The sequence below is a fragment of the Electrophorus electricus genome, chromosome 13 (genome assembly GCF_041902795.1).
Source record: "Electrophorus electricus isolate QZ-2024a chromosome 13, ASM4190279v1, whole genome shotgun sequence".
Classification (NCBI taxonomy): Eukaryota; Metazoa; Chordata; class Actinopteri; order Gymnotiformes; family Gymnotidae; genus Electrophorus; species Electrophorus electricus.
This window is the reverse complement of record NC_137509.1, coordinates 11,362,501-11,367,500: the sequence shown is the minus strand read 5'-3', so window position 1 is coordinate 11,367,500 and position 5,000 is coordinate 11,362,501. Positions and strand designations below refer to the sequence as shown.

Genomic DNA, 5,000 nt, shown 5'->3' with positions numbered 1-5,000 from the left:
TGTCTTACGCATGCAGTTTTTGAACTGAGATACTGCAGTCCAGGGAAACAAATTGCACACATCTTTTTATTTCTATAACCTAGAATAGTTATAGATGAGCCGTCTGTCTTTGTGTATGAATAAATAAAAACACTCTCCTAGCATTTCTGCAAATTAATAATTTATTCTATTCCACTTATATCACTCATAGTGAAGAAGAGTGGAAAAAGGACCATACTTGCGAAATGCTGCCAAGGTTACTACGACAACTGCTTCTGGGAACAAGTGTATTATGTAGAGCCAGGAATTCTGGGTACTTCTACTTTGGACCACAGATGAAAGCAGACTTGTCTGCATGTGTGCAAATGTGAGCTTGTGTGCTTCACTAGAATACACACAGTAAATGTCTCAGGCAAAAGCTTATAGACCAAACGTGTGAGTTACTGCATATTACAACTTACCTTAGGTATGCTGTACCTTACCTATAAGCAGCTATGTTAGAAGATTTTGTGTTTAATTATTGATTTGGCTCTAGTTTTGTATTGCCAATTTTTATTCATTAGGGTTATGAGTTTAGTAAGGACATCTGAGAGTTTTATAGTAAAAAGACAGCTACGTTGTTGAAGATATTCAGTGAAACAAATGACCAAAATACACATGTATCTACACCTGCATGCATGCAGATGCAATTTGCCTAAGTCCTGACAACACTCACACACATTATATGTCACTGATTCAACCATCATTCTCTCTCTCTCTCTCTCTCTCTCTCTCTCTCTCTCTCTCTCTCTCTCTCTCTCTCTCTCACACACACACACACACACACCACCACAGTCTTTTGCACACAAAAGGCCACACCTCCCCATAGTTGAAGTCAGTATCTTTCTATGTTTCACCCACAGCAAAAACAACAACAAAATAAAACTTCCATACTACCACCATTCAGAAAGACACCTATATTCCCATGCCAAGCAGCTTGAAACAGTGATCATTAGATGTATTTTTTGTGTGCGGGTGTGTGCATTTGTGGGTATGCGTATGAGTACAGCGACGTATGTGGAAATCACTACAAAAATCCGCAATGCAACACTTCTCATAAAACAAGGGAAAAGAGACGAGAGAAGTAGTGTTAAAATTAGCCATGCAGATCATATGCAATGGAGAGAGAGAGAGAGGGAAAGAGATGGGGGAGGGAGAGAGAAAACGAGTGTGAGAGTGAGTGCCAGAGGTGTGACTCAGGAACACTTACTACGGGATTCTTTTTCTTGGTGACTATAAGACAAGTTGAACCACAGTACAGCACAGCACAGGGTGTTTAGAATAGTCATTAATTAGCAGTTTGCTCTACATTAATCACTTAATAATTCTCTCTCGCTTTTACACACACACACACACACACACACACACACAAAATGTGGTCATGATGTCATGTGTGGTGAGCAGAGACTTCCATTATTCGTTGTTTTTGCTTGATTGCTTTATATCTGACCATTCACATTCCCGTCTCATTCACAAAACCGATACCAAGCTTGGCTGTCTGTTGACCACACTCCATTCTCAAAGCACACAATAGAGGGCTTATTACAGCACCCACTCACTGAACATGGGGGACTAAATATTTGGGTCTTTAGTATGGGGAATAAAGACTGCAGTGGTCTGTCCTGACCAAGAACTACCCTTGTTTTCTCACCAACAGCTTGCTAGTCCAATTTGGCGAGCTCATGAAACGCCATTCTTTTATAAGGGTGCAAGTTGGAATCGTCCTGAGACTGGAGCTGTCATGCAGGCCTAACAAGCTATCTGCAGCCCCATGGAGACCTGGAGAACTAGCAGATTCCCCATGAGGTCTTAGACCATCTTGTCATCGCAGGACAATACACCAAAAGGAGAGCAGATTCAGATCTCCTACGGTGCAGTTGACTCGGAGCTGCCTCCAATGCAAATAAGCCATTAAATTAATATGTGAATGAGGTTACAAATACATAGAGTCCCTTTGGGCAACGAGGCACAACAGATGCTCCGCTCATATGGTGCTGTACAGTAGATGGATGGTCAGAAGCAACAGATCAGCAACAAAAGGAATCGCTTCTGTTTCAGTGCCTTTACTTAACACTTTATTTACGTCTAGTCACGGCTAATCTATGTCTAATCCACATCTAATCACAGTGTGGTGCCAAGTTATTATTTATTTAAATTCTCAAACAAAAAAACTGTCATTCGGCGTCGCAAGCTGATAGAGGTAGGCACATATAAAATAGTGCCTAGGTGCTTGTTTCAGAAATACAATGTTAATTCATTAAGGGGAGTTTTTCTTTCCATAAAAAGTGCATGTGTTCTAGAACAGACTGAAGGGCGAGGTGTACGCAGCGGTTTCCTGCCCTCTCGCGCTTGCCCCTGCTAATCAAAGGCAAAGGTCAGTTGCCGATAAGTTACCCCCAGAGCAGCTCATGGCAGAGCCCCGTGTTCAGGCCACAGCTCTATCAGGGCTCCCTGGTTTCCGTGCGAAGCCGAAGAGCGGGCGAAGGAAAACACACGACCTGATATTTGCTGTGTGGCTTGTGTTTGTTTTCCATCCCTAGGCAACGCTGTTATTTCCTGGTGAGGGCTCGCCTGATAGCTGCCTTGACGCACTCTCTCTTTCTCTCCGGGTTCTCCCTCGCTCGTGTTTCTCCCTGGGACAGGACGTTCGGCGCTGATCCGGAGTGATAGCAGGAAAAGGCGAGCGCCTCACTCCATGGGCTAACAGCTCCTCATCCCCCCCCCCCCACTTCCTCTCTCTCTCTTCTTCTAGTGCTGTTCAGAGTGGTGTCTGAGGGCTCATATATTTATGGTCTACTGAGCTGTTTCTTTCAGTGCATGTGTGTGTCTGTGTGTGTGGGCGTGTGTGTGTCTGTGCAGAATATGCGTGTCTTTCCTGTCCATTGCAGAGGTCCCTGGCTAAAGATCCAACAATGACCAGGAAAGGCTACCTCTTTTCACCCAACAGCTGGCCCTGGCTAACACATTCAAGGCCAAATCTCTTTCTCTCCCTCAGTCTCTCAGTCTCTCTCTCTCTCTCTCTCTCGCTCTCTCTCTCTCGCTCGATCAACATGCCCCGACCCCCTGCCATTACTTCTTCTCTCTCTCACAGGCATACACCATATGGCTCACTACTGCTGATCAGCACAATCTTATTCTCATCTTTTTATGAAGACGGGGAGCCTCTGAAGGTGATACAAACTGTCTGGTAGTCTCTGACACCATCAAGAAAGGCAACTGCGTGCTTCTTTTTGGTTTCAAACTGGAAACGATGGTACGATTGTTTACTCCAGAAGGGCGAGTGGGGTCTTGAGCTTTGAAGCCTGCGCTTTTGTACCGGCGACGGCGGGCCCTTTGAACCGAAGCGGTTTCAGAGTTAAATTCCTGCTTTCTCCACACACATTTCTTCAGTGATCTCATCCTGGAAGACCGTCGGTGAGATGAAAGTTTCACACAGCGTTGTTGTTTTCAGTCCCAGCCCAACTTTGAGGTGGGATCCAAGCCACCTCGGCCGCACTCCCGTTACGGTGTCAGTGCGCGAGATCTGAGGGCCGTCGCGCGTTTTCGTCTTGACGCGGGACTTCAAAGCGCGCTGACTAATCTGACCGCAGATCAGTTCAGATCGAAAAGGGCACAAAGATCCGGTGCGGGAAGCCTAAAGTGGGTGTAGTTCTCAGAAACACGAAAACCACAGCACAATATTCGGCCTTTCGAACTGGCTTCAGAAAGCAATGCTTTCTATAATAATAATAATAATAATAAAAATAATCATAATAATAATAAATGTTATCCGTCTAAAAGGGTGTATGAAACCCATATAAATCAGGGACCAGCATCAACTCCCCAAAGCTAAACCCGATCTCGAATCAGCGTTACATGACAATGTTCGACGCAGTCTTTTCTACGCCTTAGCCCTCCTACATAACAGCTTTCTAAAGAGTCGCCACCCATCTTCACCCCACCCACAGTTGCGATATCAAACAAAAACGCCAGCAGACGTGGATTTCATGATTTTCAGGCATAGCGAGGAGTGGGATTACAGAGTCTATATCAGGCCTGTCGGTTTATGTTAATGACCGGAAACAGCTTCTCTGGTCATTAAGCACCATAAACCGGATAGCAGGCGGGGTCGTGTGTGTGTATATATAATGAATAATAATTAATGCAAGTTAAGACGAGGTTTTCATTCATGCCGCACATGAATTAGCACATAGGAAAATAACTATGGAATAAAGGGAAAGTTATGAAAACAACTGTTTACAAAACCCCCAAACATTTTCAGGATCCCACGCACATAGCTGTTGGTTCTTACAGCCCTCCGAGACATCTCTATTAACCAACACAGTCCGTCCTGTGCGCTCACCCACGTCCCTTTACTGCACCGCCGCTACTCTTCATCCCAACCGTGGTTTTACAGCCTGCTTTAAAAACGCAGGGACACGCAGGGACTTTTGGAAAACTAGACAAATGTCAAAGAGGTCCTCCTTCCCTCCTCTGAAACGTGTTCCAGTGACGGCGGAGCGGGAATGGCACACGGGGCGCCAGCCTTCGCCCACTGCGCCGCGCCGTACGCGCCTTCCGAGACGCGCTTAGGCCAATTCACAACAAAGAGATGTCAGGCGACTCCCAAAGCAAGCCTGACGCTCGGCATTTGTCTTTACTTAATTGGCTGAGATTATTGAGTGACAGGGCACCACACACAAACGCACGCACGCCCGCACAGACAAGAACTTCTAACCCATTTATTAAAGAGCAGCCTATTGAACCGAGGATTTTATTTTATTTTTTTATAAATATGACCGTTTCTAGGTTAGGCGCAGCCCTCGTACGAACGGGGGGAGAAAGCACAGGGCCCTTCTACTTTAATCCCATTACGTATTCTAGTAGACTGTCTTAATCCTGGATACACTGACAGACCTGTCCCCGCATTTCCGCGTGTCAATGAGATTTCATCCTCCGTCTGTCTCTCTTATCTCCCAGCAATCCATACGAACAGTTAAACG

At 45.4% G+C, this 5,000-nt stretch overlaps 1 protein-coding gene across 1 annotated transcript in view; it reads right to left on the bottom strand.

The window, feature by feature from the left end:
- The window catches only part of si:ch73-211e3.1 (uncharacterized), a 59,241-nt gene that overhangs the window by 52,998 nt on the left and 1,243 nt on the right, over positions 1-5,000 (bottom strand). The gene's annotated exons all lie outside the window — the stretch shown is intronic.